This window comes from Furipterus horrens, unplaced genomic scaffold (genome assembly GCF_987537825.1).
Source record: "Furipterus horrens unplaced genomic scaffold, mFurHor1.1.pri manual_scaffold_6, whole genome shotgun sequence".
Classification (NCBI taxonomy): Eukaryota; Metazoa; Chordata; class Mammalia; order Chiroptera; family Furipteridae; genus Furipterus; species Furipterus horrens.
This window is the reverse complement of record NW_028327176.1, coordinates 91,274,937-91,289,556: the sequence shown is the minus strand read 5'-3', so window position 1 is coordinate 91,289,556 and position 14,620 is coordinate 91,274,937.

Genomic DNA, 14,620 nt, shown 5'->3' with positions numbered 1-14,620 from the left:
TCTTGACATGCGTGCTCGTGTGTGGGGTGATGTTGCCCAGACACTAAAAAGGTCATTAAAGAGAGAGCTGGATTCTGGTAGAAAGACCACCCCATCTCCTTGCCTCTTGTGCTGAACTCTTACAAGGCAACATTCCCCAGAGACCTGTTTTTTGTTCTCTTCCTGTCTTCATCTTTATGCCCTTTGGGGCACCCCAACTGTGGTCTTGGTTTCAGTGCACTAGTGAAACCCTAATTTACATCTCTAGCCCAGACCTCTCCCACTCTTTTACCTAAAGACCCATTTGCAAGTTTTTTGCTTCCTCTCCGTGGGACTGCAGACTTCTGGTTTAGAAGTATGAGTATCCAAGCTAGAAATGCTTCCAGCAGGGGACAAAATGATTCAATTAAACTGGAAGGTGAGTTTGTCACCAGACTCTTTTGGTTTCTTGTGCAAAAGTCGGGGATTATAGTGTTGGCCAGGGTGATTGACTCTAATTATCAGTGGGAGACAATGAGGCAGGGAGGTGCAAAGGGCATCCCCTAGTACTCCTAGAAAGACCACAGCAACCCTGAACAGGCAACACCACGAAAGGCTCCGCCATCTCCAGACGGAAGATTGATTGTCCCACCAGATAAAGAGCTCTGACTAGCTGAGGTATTGTTCTTGTGAAGGACAAATGGGACAGGGAGTGAAATGACTAACACCAGCTGTGGTCTTGTGATTCGATGCAGAAACAGGAGCTATAGTAGGCACTCATGTCGTACTCCTTGCTTTGGATATATTGATCTGTTTTCACAAAAGTTCCTTCTTTCCTTCATTCTCACATCCTCCTTCCCTATTATATTTACATAGGGGTGTTGTTTATGGTTATATTTGCAATTTGTTGCATGAATTATAGAAAATCAAGCTGGGAACATGATGGAGTTAGGAAAAGAATGGGCATCCCAGGCACCCTGGTATAATCACTGATGTGAATTTGGTTTGTCCCTTTTTGAGCAAAAGGGTAAGTTTTCATTTGTGAAGAATAATTACATTGTTCTAGGTGGAAGCAGTTTTGGTGGTGGTGGTCGTGGTGGGTAAGTTTAAGAATGGAAGAAGGTATATGCTGATTTGGGCAGCCCAGTGGTGGGCCTTAGGGGACATATATCATTCTTCTTGGCTGCCTAAGGCCTTTAAACCGTCTTCCTTTATTTGGGACCTTCATAACTTATGTGTCTGCCATTTCCCTAGAAGCCAGAGCTCACTTTCCCAGGGTCCCTTGTACCAGGTATATAATTAGACTCCATTGACCAGGCATACCCAGGAAAGACCCTGCAGAAGCCTGGCATGGAATCCGTTTTGGTGACTGTGGCAGCACAGGCCTCCAGCTTCCAGAGGCTGTGCTGGCAAAGGTTTTAGGTAGTACCACCCTTAGACCTGGGGGAGAGGGGTCCCCACACTTTAAAGAGTCTTGCTCCAGTAACACTTCTCCCCTCAGGGACAAGAACCTGTAAAACCAAGGGATATGCCTACCCACAGTTCCCCCACCCCCATCATATTGCAAGAACCAGGACTCCAAATTCCCTGTCCAAATGGTTCCAGACCCACTTCCAGGGCCTGTGGAGCCCTCTACCACCACACCCCGCCCCCCAAACCCCCTGCTCCATAGTCTTTGGAGGGTAGATGGTGCTGCTGTTGTGTGCCCTAATGCCTGAGGAACAGCCAAGGTGTGTTTGTCTGAGTGTGGCATGAACAGAGTTTGGTCCTGTGGGAAAGTGGTCCAAACTTGAGCACGAGAGGCCCTTGGCCATGCAGAGGGAGGCTGAGGGGAAGGGAGTGGAGGGGGCCGGGGCTGACTCTCCTTGCAGCATCATGCTGTGACACAGTTCTGAGCAGTTTCCAGATTCCAGATCTGAATCTGACCTTCCCGGCTGTTAGAAAGGTATATTTGTCAAGGTGACAGAATATGTGGAAGCTTGCATTTTTTAGAAATGCTCACAGCAGTATTTCTTGTCCCACTTACTCTATCAGATCTTCACTATCCCACCAAGAGGCAATCTATTTCCCCTCCCCTTGAACCTGGGCAGGACTTTGTGACTGCTTTGACGAACAGAATGCGGCCCAGCAGACGACACATGACTTCATTGTGGGGCCAAGGCAACCCATTCAGGATCTGAATTTCTCATCCACAGAATTTACGGGCATAGTAAATGTTTATTTTATACCACTAAGTATGAGTGTAACTTGTTATGCAGTCAAAGTAAGTGGAACAAATTTGAATAAATTTCATTTAATAGATTGTTAGATTTATAACTTTAAAATGTTTTGATACAAGTATATGGACCTCCGTTTGCACTCTTTCCCTGAGCCCTGCAAATGTCAGGCACTATCTCTGTGTTTGGTGCCCAGTGTCATCAGGACCTGCTGCGGGGTCTGTGCCCGGTCATGGGGGTAGAAGGGTGTCTACTGCAGCAGGTCTAGGATGCCATGCAGACTGTGTTCCTGGCTATGCTGTCTCCAGTCCATGTGTCTGGTCATCCCGGAGATTTCATGGGCCACCTAATACCCTTTGTAAATTCCTCTCCTGCCTAAATCAGTAAGAATGGTCTCTGTTGCTTGCAGCTAGAAACCCTGATTGAAATGGAAATTGGCTCCAGGTTATTTCACTTTGATTCAGTTCAACAGACATTAATTGAGTATCTGCCACATGCTGAATCTATTTTAGGCAACAATGATACAAAGATGAATAAGACAGATCTTATTATTAGATAATAGCTAACATTTATTGAGCATTTGGATTCTGCCGGACACTGTGTTAAGCACTTTTCCTGCTATGCCTCAATTCTCACAAATACTTTATGTGGTAGGTACTATCATTAGCCTCATATTGGAGACTCAGAGAAGTTAAGTAACTTGTCCAAGATCACACAGCTAGAAAATGGTAGAGCTGAAATTAATGAGTAGATGGTGGGTGTGGGGCCATCTGACTGCAGTGACTGTGCTTTTAACCATTTTCCTCCAAGTGACATCTGTGTTTGGTGGGAGCTCTAGCAGAGATCCAGGAAGAGATAAGTCATGAGGGAGGTGGGGGACTGATCGACAAGTGAGTATGAGGAGGGCCCTCCAGGCTGTGGGAACTGCAAGTGCAAAGGGCCTGAGGAATGAACTGGTGTGACTGGGACGGCCATATTGTGTGTGTGTGGGGGGGGCACAGCAGGGGAGGGGAGGAAGACAGGGCCCAGATACCACAGAGCCATGTGATAAGGTGAAGAGCCTGAACATGATCCTGAAGTCTGTGAAGAGCCACAGAGGGATTTTCAGTGGATTTGCAATTCAGAAATCTCAGGCAGAGCAGGAAGACAGGTTGTCTCTGGTGTGTGGGCTGGAAGCAAGGGGCTAGGGGAGGTCTTTGCCTAATCCAGGTGAGAAATGAGTAGGATGTCACCCAAGCTATTGTGATGGAAAGAGGAAATGGGTGGAGGGCATGGATATGAGAGACACGGGGGGGGGGGGGAGGTAGAATCTGCAGAACTTGAATGTGGATGTGGAGAGGAAAGGAAGAACACAGAGTCTCAGGTGTAGCTGCCTGGGTGATGAGGGAGATGGTGACCATTCAGGGAGATAAGAGATGCAGGCGGAAGAATGAGGTTGTAAGTTTAAAGCAGAAAGCTGGGCAGCCTCAAGGAGCCCTGGGGTTAAGATGGAGCTAATAAGAGCTAACAGTTACTGAGTGTGTGCAGCATGCAGCTCTGTGCCAAAAGCCAGTCTCCCAGGGACATGGCGAAGATTAAATGAGTTAATACATGTAAGGGGTTTAGAATAGTGCTTCTCACAAGGTAAGCACTCTGGAAGAATTTACTATTGCTACTGTTACTAGCCTTGTTTTACAGACAAAGAAACTGGGTTTAGAGAGGTGGGGTAGCTTATCCAAGGTCATGCAGCCAAGAAGTGGCAGTTTGACCCCAAGGCAGTGCCCCTGTCTGCGGTTCACAGTACAGTGGTGGTCAGAGCCACTGGGTGGGTGAGCACATACTGGGGAAATGCAAAGGGGACAAAGCTGGGACCCAGGGAACATTGACAAAGCTGCCCCAGCAGACCCTCAGCCATTTGTGTGCCCTGGCGCCTCTGGGGCCGGCGCTCTAACACACCTACTGCTCACCCCTGGAGTGTTTTTAAGCAACTTGTTCCCAGTATGGTCCCGGGTTCCATCTAAGAACCTCAGCTTCAGTCCTTCTGGGAGAGTTGAGGTCCTGGGCCCACCTTGAGAGACCCTGGAGCACCCAGTGACCTTGTCCAGCATAGGAATGATGCTAAGTGTCCTCTTCTGAAAGGTGGAAATACACATACTACCTCATTAAAGGTTGTGGTGAAGGTCGAGATAATGCTGTACCTGTACTCCATAAAGTATATGCATTATTATTATTGTTGTTGGCCATTGTTGTTATTATCAGTGATCATGTTTGAATCTCCAGGGTTTAGCACAGTGAAAACGACTTAACAAATACCTGTGGAAAAAATGTCTGAATCTGAGCACCTTGGTTCTGGTTCTAGCTTCCCGTTGGGTGAGTCACTCAGAGCCTCAGTTTCCTCATCTGCAGACTAGAGACACTGATCCCCACCTCACAGGTTCGGGGATGAAATGAGAGGGTATGGGCCTGTGCTTGAGGGTTGCAGTGTGTTCTACAAAGGCAGGGCACAGTTGTGCTCCGTGTGCCCTCCCTGAGGGCTGTGGGCAACAGACTGGGGAAGGGGAGTGGGGGGCTGCCCACCTGAACTGGTGGGCAGCTCAGTTCTTTGTCAGACAAGTGGGGTGAGATCGACAGGGTGGCTCGGAGGACGTGGGCTCAGTGTGGGTGACCACTGACTCACCAGGTCCAGGAGGGATTGTTGAGGCTAATGGACTGTGGCCACCCACATGCCTGTCCCAGCTCATGTCTAATTGTTTGGCATTCGGTGGTGTTGCATCCTGGGTGCAGACTTGCCTCTGTACATATATGGGGCTATGTCTGTGGGCATGCGTATCTCGGGGAGAGGGGGGAGAGGGCTTGGCCACCTCTCAGAATTAAGGAGCTGGAAAATATGAAATCTTCCTTGAGAAGCCTCCCCTTGTGCATTGTAGAGCTCACTGGAGCACCTGGAGCGTTTGGGTTTGTTTAGGGTCTCTCCTGCCGTCTGTAAGCCGAGCATGCTCCTGTGTCTGTGAGCTGCTTAACAGTGCTGGTGAGCCACACGCGGACAAACGGTGGGGCCCGTGGTGATGACAGGGCCAGCCTGGTGGTTATATACCACAGCATACACTGGTGGTGACAATGCTGCTGGTGTTGGGGGCAGGTAGATGGCCTCTTAGCTGCCCCTTTCACGCACTGTAGCCATTCTTCCTGTAGGTTAGGCCCTTTCATGAGAAGGAAGTGTAATGAGGAGGAGGAAGGAAAAAGAGAGGTGTCCCTACCTCTCAACCAGCAGCCCCACCTTGACAGTCCATCTCTTACAATACCCAGTTTTCCTCCAAGAAGTAGTTTTGGGAGACAGGTAATAGGTGGGAGCAACTCCCTGCTTTGGCCTTTTTATCTAAGTGGAGTGAAGTCACTCAGCTTGGCCCTTCCTCTAGACCTGTGCTCAAAATGCTCCCACCACCCAGAGCACCGTTCCTTCAGGTTGACATCTCACCTGTCCCTAAAGGCTCAGCTCAAAAGTACCTCCTTTGTTGTGCTATCCTAGGTCTTGCATGATAGAATTAAATTCTCTGTTCTTGGCACTCCTAGGTTACAAAGACAAACTGTGTAGTTCTGAGGCTGACATATCTGGATGGGCCAAAGTTACACTGTAAATTGGGTCAATGTTCTTCTCTGGTTTAGACTGTAAGTTCTTGGGATTCAGTTTTGTGTGGCCCAAGTCACCAAGAACTGGTACAGTGGTGTGGTAGTAAATGTTTAGCCACCTGTTCTCTGGGGGAAGGCCTTGATCTGTGCCATTCACCAATTTCTCTGGTATAACTACGCCTGCCATAGCTGCCTTTAAGAAGGTGTAGTTGAGAAGAGATGTGTACAGTCTGCTCTGTGAGCTGGTATGAGCTGGTTTCAGTATACAATTGTTGGTTCATGTCTGCTCTACAAACATTGAAGCCAAGTAGTGCTTGGCACATAGTAGGCCCAATACAAGTTTGAATAAATGATAGAATCAATGTATGAGTCCATGAATACATAAATAAGTGAATGGATAAGAGCTGGATGAGTGGGTAGAGTATCTAGACCAGCGGTGACTCATGGCCAGCTTTGGCAGGGGGAGATGGGAGGAAAGAAGGGGTTGTGTCTGTGTTGGGTTGGGACTTTGGTGACCAATGCCAGGCAGATCCAAGGTATCCCAGCCCCCCACCAGGGGGCCTTCCTGCCACTCCTAGGATTCCCCCAGGCCTGAGGCCACTTTGGGTCTCTCATAAATAACTTACAAGGCCACTGGATGTGGTTTTCTTGTTGGTTTTTGTTTCTTCAGTCATGACTAAAGCCCACAAATGAGTTTTTGGAAAAACCAAGCCCAGCTCCAGGACCGAGAGTCTCGGTGAACACAGAGGGGAAGTGTGGAGGTCACTGGGACTGGGAGGGAGAAGGGAGATGGAAATGTTCCTTCCGCCCCTGAAGGGACACAGATTCGGGGACCTTTGTTTGGATCCCTGTCCCTTGGGCCTGCGGTGCCAGATGGGGATATTTGTGGAGGCTGGATGATGAGTGCTGATGTCCTAGGGTCTCCAGGGCCCACTTGTGGTCATCGAGAGGGCTGCTGCAGAGACCTCACAGAGCCTGTCCAGGGAAGCCTGGATGACTGAGCCCTGGCCCAGGGTTCAGCAGCCAAGGCAACGGGAGTCAATTACCATGGCAACCACAAGGCCCTGAGGCCTCTTTTTCTGGGTCCCAGATCCTTCTCTGACCCTGGAGACTCCCCCCAGACATAACTAAGGCTGATTTCTCAGCACTCTGGCAAGTGGAGACTTGGGATCAGAATTTATTTGACTTGAAAAAATAAAACAATATGACATTTATTGCATGTGGATGTTGCTGAGTAAATTCAAACCCACTCCAGTGCAGAGGGACCTGAGGGCCTCTGCAGGAAAGAGACTGAGCTGAGAGGCACACACAGGCCCCTGTCTGCTAGCAGACCTGGCCATGTAAAGCCAAACCCCAGGTCAGGCCTCCTGACTGCTTGGAGGGTTGAGGAGGCCACAGGGAAAGCACTGGAAGAACTTTATTTTGGTAAAAAATATATTTGAAAATCACATTTGTTTATTTCTGATTATAAAAATAATACATACTGCTTGTAGAAAATTGGGGGAAAATAGAAACATAAAGACAGAAATGCAAATCACCCATAATCCCATCGCCCACGATAATCATTAAAATGGTATTATCTGTCCTTCTCATCTTTATTTTATATATAACTTTTTACATGACTGAGACCATATTAATGTTATTTATATAATTTATATTCTATCTATAGCTCAGGCCCCTGAGCTCTGCATGGTGAACAAATGAAGAACACACACACATAAACACTCCCACGCAAACACACACATTCACATTAATTTACACAGACAATGAAGAATCAAGCAGGGAAAAGAATATTGAGCAGTAGGAAGTCCCAACCCTGCTACTAAACAGCATCAGGACCTTGAAGAAGTTACTTTACCCTCTCTGTGCCTCAGTTTCTTAGTCTGTAAAATGGAGTTGATGAAACCTCATTTAATAGCCTCCCAGCATTTTGGAGAGTGTCAAATGTGAAAGTCCTTTATCCACTATTGTGGTATCATTAGGCATTCAATGGAATGAAAAGGATTAGGAGCCCCTGGTTTTGGCATTTAATTTGCTGTGTGGCTTTAAGCTAGTTCCTTAGTTTCTCTGGTTCTTAGCTACCTACTCAGTCAAATGAAAGACTGGACTATGTTTCCTAATAAGAAAACTAACAATTTGTAGCCTATTTACTATTTACTATTTACTATGTGTACTGAGCACTGCATATACATTTTCTCATTTAATCCCCTTAACAGCTCTATGGGGTTGGCACTCTTCTTATCACTGTTTTATGGATGAGGAAACTGAGACACAGGAGGTTAACTAACCTGTCCACAGTTGTTCAGCTAATAAGCAGTAGAGCTGGAATTAAAAATAAGAACTACTGAGCACTGCTGTCAAACTCCTATGATGATGGAAATATTCTATTCTATGTCTGCATTGTCTAATACAGTAGCCACTGGCCATGTATGACTATTGAGCATTCAAAACGTGGCTACTGTGACAGAAACAGAATTTAAAATTTTATTTTGTTTAATCTTAAATAGCTACTAGGATGTCAGCTTTGTCCCCTCTTCCATGGAGAGGCAGCATTAAGTAGTGTTGAAGAGCATAGACTCTATAGTCTGAAACCAGACTCTCTGATTTGAACACCAGCTTTGCCATTTTATAGCTGTGTGACCTTGGGGGTGTGACTGAACCTCTCTGTTCCTCAGTCCTCTCATCTCTAAAAGGATAATAAATCTACCTACCTCGTAGAGTGGTTGTGAGGGCAAGTGGCCTTTAGGTTAGGCATTTTATGTTTTTTGGTTTTGTTTTGTTTGTTTATTGTGATACGCACGCTCCTTCAGGTCAGCCCTGGGGTACGGAATGGAAAGGAAGAGAAGTGGGATTACATCTTCCTCATGGGGCTGAGTGAGAGGGTCAATTAGAGTCCCCCTTGCTACACCTGGGGCCAGATATGGCTCCTGAGGGCCCCCAGGACGGTGGCATGGGGGATCCCTGTGGAGAGCCAGGGAACCAGATAATGAGTGGAGTTAATCAAAAGACAGTAAGAGTGTCCCCTGAGCTCGTGGTGTGTCGGGAATGACAATAGTGCGAGGCGGGGCCTGGAACCCCTCCCTTCCCCCAGCAACCTGCAAGCTAGGCCCGACCTAGCGACCTAGCGTTAGAGGGACCAGAGAAGAGCTTGCGGCCAGAGGGAGCTGGGATGGGTAGCGAAAAGGAGGAGCGGGAGGCGGGGTCCAGGGCGAGAGAGTGAGGCGCAGCGTTGGATGCCACGGGTCTGGCCAGAGCAGAGGGAGCTGCGGCAGGGCCACCACGCTGCACTCTGGGGGTGGAGGTAGGAGCCGTGCCTGTCGTATTCTATGTGAATGGCGCCCCCTATAGTTCATGCCACGCAGCGCGCGCGCGTGTGTGTGTGTGTGTGTGTGTGTGTTCATGCCACGCAGCGGGTGTGTGTGTGTGTGTGTGTGTGTGTGTTCATGCCACGCAGCGGGTGTGTGTGTGTGTGTGTGTCTACATTGATCCCACTCTAGATCCGCCCCCCTTCCCCGCCCGCCCTTGCATGGGTCAAAAAGAAGTGGTGGCTAAAAAAAAAAGAATTTGCTGAGGAGGTTAAACAGGAAGGGAGCAAGGAGAATCACCGGCCCTGCCTGGGCCCTGCCTGTCGCTCCCCTCCAGTGACCTCAGCTTCACCTCCCCTCCCTTTCCCTCCTTCCCCTCCTTCCCCTCACCCCCCAGCCTGTCCTTTCAAGCTTGAGAACATTTGATCCTGCTTCTGAAGAGCTGTCTGGGAGAAGGTGAGGAAGACCAGCTCAGCGAAACTTGATGCCTTCCATGGGGCTGCTGGGGCCCTGGGGGCAGATGCCAGAGGACAGAGCCAACCTCAACCTAGCAGAGCCCCACGCTTTCAAGAAACACAACCGATCCAGGCACCCTCCTAGAAGACATCCGGATGAGGAAACAGTGGGGGTCACTTCCCCCTGCCACTTAGTTACATGGGATTTCCCAGAACATTCTACCCCTCACTTGCCTACTTCCTTTCCCTAGGAATTTGCTTCCCCTCAACCTGTACATATGCAAACACTTCTTGTATATTCATGATTTCTGTTTGTCCCTAACCCCTAATTTGGGCCTCCCCTATCCTGATAATTCAGGACTTGCCCAGAGCCGACTTTTGTTTGAGTTAGGGTATCCAACTCAATTCATTTTAATGAGCAGACATTGAAGGGTTACCCTGTGCTCAGCCCAGCACTGGGTGTTGTGGGACACACCCACCTTGCCTGTGAGCTTACAGCACATGTGGAAAGAGCACACTGCACAGATGTCTCTCTAAGCCCAGGGTGGGGATGACATCCATGAGACTGGACTAACAGGTGGGCCTTCAGATCTCCAGGTGTTCTGCAGTCCCCTTGGCCACATCTGTCTTTCCTAGGGAGGCCAGTGGTGTGAGGTAAGGAGGGGCTTCTTGCTGGAGTGGAGCCTGTCCCCCAGAGAGAGTGGGCACTGACTGCCCCATGCCAACTTCAGTCTTGCCTCCTGGTTTCCAGGAGCCCAGAGAGACATTTCCATGAGGAGAAAGTTCCCAAATAAAGGAGCACGCTGCTTCCCTCGGGCTTGGTTGACACTTGGAAGGCTGCAGGTAATCATGCTTAAAGGGTAGGAAACCACACTGCGGCAGGAGCCAAGAAGTCAGAGCAAAAGGCCCCGTGCCTTCCCTGTTCCCCACCCCCTTCGCCCTTACCCAAGTAGTAAACACCCCATTACTGCTGCAGTGCACTGTTTCCTAGGTCTGTATCCTGGCTCTATTTTCATACTGGGATCTACAGCCCTGTGATAGCATTCTCTCCACTTCAGTAGGGAGCCCTGAGGACGGGGCTGTGTCCCCCCCTCAGATGGGGGCTCCCCAAGGGCAAGGCTGCGTTGTTAGTTAGTGGATGTCTCCAGCAGGGTGCCCAGTACAATGTAGGTAAAATGCCTGACTCAACAAATATTTATTTAATGAACAAATAAATAGTCCAGAGAACCTGACTTTTCCAGCCCGGTCACCTTTTTCCCAGACCACCCAACAGGGAAGCAGAGTTGGGTAAAAATCAGTGCTCCTTGCACCTGTTCAGAGTAGGAAGACCATGTGCTTGCCAAACTGGTGTTAAAACCAAATTACTTTTCATCCACTGAACTGTCAGCTTAAAAGTTAAATAAAACTTCCCCTGTTCCAACATTACTGTGGACAAAAGGAGCTTGGGACAGCCCCAGGGACCCTACATGGGAAATGGTGGCATCCAGATACCAAGGCTCAGACACACAGCTCACAAGGCTTTGGAGTCTGGGCTTGGTGGTGGTGGTGGGGGGTGTCTTAGAACCAGTCCCGGCATATCTGCTTACTGTAGAAATGAGAATCTGGAGCACAGAGAGGAACAATCACCCAGTGAGGCAGGGCACAATTGTGACACAGTGGCCAGAGAGTGGGAGGGACCCCTGTATCTTTTGTATCCCCCACCCCCATCATTCTAGGACTGGAATTTTCAGTAACCCACTGTTAAGCCAGTCAGTGAATGTCTTTGCCTCAGTTTTCACATCTGTAAGATGGAGGGAGCTACCTGTCTTACCTCACAGGGATGTTTTAAGGACCAAGTAGAACAATGGGCGTGGAGTTCCTTGGAAAGTTCAAAGCTGAGAGCACTTTAGTGATGGTGGTAAAAGAATTTACAAGAGAATGAAAATAGATTGGATTTTCAAAGGTTCCCAGAATTACAATGTAGCTCCATCAATATTCATATGATAAGCATTTGTTTAGCACCCACTGAGTGCCAAGTGCTAGGGATACTATAGCACCCTTCAATCAATTCCTCACACAGACTCAGAGTTTTGTGCTAAATTACAGTCAGATCCTGTCCCTTCTCTGTTCAAACCCTGCATCCCACAATGACTCTAGGACCCAAATGATGTGCCCCCTTACCTCTGATCTCAGCTCCTACTATTCTCCTCTCACCTACCCAGCTGCAGCCACACCCCCTCACCATCGCAGGGCCTTTGCACTTGCTGCTTTTCTCCCTGCAAGGCTCTTCACCCAGATAGTGACACTGTCCGATCCTTCTTTTTTTCAACGTCAAGACTCAAATGCCCTCAACTCTCACATTTTCTACTCCTCCTCCTAGCTTTAATATTTTGTTTACCATCTAAATACTATTTATTTTCCTTATTTACTTAGTCTATTGTTTGTCTCTTCACTAGAATGTAACTGCCAAAAGGGCGGGAGTTCCTGTCTGTTTTGTTCACATTGAATTGCAGTGCCTAGAGCAGTGCCTGGCATGTAGTAGGAGCCCATTAAATATTTGTTAAATGAATGAATGGTGAACATACAGACAGGTTCCCTGATCTCCTAAAGCCAGCATTCCACTAGGGGAGAGCTTGCTGAGGGTATGAGTGAAGAGGGGTTAGACAGGCTACAGACCCTAGGTCACAGAAGTCTCTGAGACCCCTCCTCTCTGAAGATGTCATCACGGATTGCATTATCACTAGTGTTAAGCAGCAGCACGATTTATAACAGGAGTTAACTGCTTACTAATTAGCAGCTGGAAAAACTAATTGGCTATTTGTTAGAGCCCGGTTTAATAAACCAATCTTTCAGTGGGGTCATAACTCTCCTCGTTGCTCATCCCCTCCCAGCCAGCTTTGCCACCTGATCAGAAAGTGTCTTGCCCTAGATTGAATCGATACCTGCCACTGTACGATTTTCAGAGATAATTTCCCGTGCGAGGTGAAGACAACATCCCCTCAAAGACTCCTCCTTTCTTCCTTCCTCTCCTCTTCCAGTCTCTGACTTTCTGGAGGTGAGTGAGAGGCAGAGGAGATGGGGGAGCTTCCTACTAACACTCTCACAACAAAAGCCCCCGGCTGCCCTGCTGCACCAAGGTCTGGGGCTCCTGGTCCTGGTTCCCTGGCCTGTCACCAGTCAGCAGCTAGTTCCCGGGGCCTCCTGGAGCCCAAGGGCTGGGCTTTCTCTAGGAAAAAATAACAGGATTTTTCTTGGAGCATCTTTAGTGGAATGCAAGAATTGGCAGTTGTATGCTGACCACTGAGCCTCCAGACCTCGGACCTCGGTGTGCTCAGGTCCAGTGGTCTAGTTGTCTGCCCCACTCCCCAGCTGCCCAGTCTGGGGCCCAGAGAGTTGTTCTCTGTGTGTGAAGGAAATAGAAAACACTTCTTGTAAAAAACACTTACTAGGCACATAAGCCCTTAGGTCTCTTTGGTAGAGAACAGTGGGAAAGAGCAAGGTCGCACACAGAGCCAGGCTACCTAGATCAAAGCCCAGTGAGGCCTTTAGCAGCTACCTGAGTCACTAAATCTTTGTTATTCTGAGAATAACAGCCCTACCTCACATAGTTGTAATGAGGATTAAACAGTTAATACACATAAAGGGCTAAGAACAGTGGCTGGCATGTGGTGTCTGCTATTATTTCGTCTCCCAACCACTCTGAGAAGTTGAGATCCTTCTAATTTTACAGCTGGGGAAACTGAGGTCTGGAGAGGTTAGGACTGGCAGGCAGGACTGATGGCTCCCAAGGCTAATGCTCTTTTCCTTCTTTTCGTCGCCTCCCATTGTCAGACAGACGGCTCTGGCAGAGGCAGCAGGCGGGGCACACTTGGGGAACGAGATGACTGAATTTACAGACACAGCAAACAGGCTGTCAAGGTATTTACACTGCATACAATTAGCTGCAGCATATTCACAAGTGGATTAGCTACAGCAAATGTTCAATCCCAGCTTGCCTCCAATTTGGTCTTCTGCTCCCCTCTCCTCCCCCTCCCCATCAGGAGTCTTCTTTCTCCTCCAGGCCAGTGTAGGTGTTCTGAGATGACAAACTCAAGAGAATGTCAGCTGAATCAGTGGGGTTCCCTGTCCCCCCATAATGCACCCAAAGCCAAAGAAGAGCAATTAATTGCTGTTTGGGGTTGGACTAGCTAACTGGGAAACAGGAAGGCAGGTTCCTATGACACAGATAAGGGCTCATTCAACTCAGAACCCGCCAAGCCAAGGAGGGAGGCAATCACTGTGATCACTCTCTGAAAGCTTCCTGGAAGAAGGGAGAATTTCTAGGAATTTTTAAATAATCGGAAGAAGATGACAATAAAAGAAGCTGCTCATCATTGCACCCTTAGCTGGTGCCACTTCCTTTTCAGACTCGGTGGGGGAGGTGGGTGGGAAGAAGCTGTATACTTCTGTATCTCCGTGGAGGCAGAAAATGGATTTTTCTCTTGGATAATGGTTGAGGCATGGGGAGTGGTAGAAAGAATGGTTGCCCTGAGGGTATCCTAGGTCTGTGGCATCTGACCTATGATAGGCATGGTTCATTCATTCATTTAACAAATCTTTAGCTGGCATCTGATGGGTATGGGTCCCTTATCCAGCCTTAGATTCACATGAAAGGAAGGAGAGAGAAAAGCGGGGAGGGGATGAAGGAGGTGCAATTAAGTGGAGGTAGGCTAGAGAATAGGATTCTTCAGATGTTTTCAGACTTCCCAAGGTGGACAGAAAGGGAGCTGAAGTTTCAGCTGATGATACTACTTCCCACCCATGCCACCTTGAATTTCTCCTGACACCTCTCACTCCTGCCCCTGGATTTGGGGGCAGGTCCTTCTGTGGGAGTCAGCCCCTGGACAGTCAGGAGAGAAGGGGTCCAACAGGAAATGGGCCTGGGAAAGAAGTGGTAATTATTACTATTAAAAAAAAACATGTTTTAATTTACATACAAAAATATTAAGTGTGTGTGTGTGTACAGTTCTTTGAGTTTTGACAAATGCAGAGTCCTGGAACCAGCATCACAGCCAAGATACTGAATAGTTCTGGAGGCTGGGGGTCGGAGGGTTGATAATCT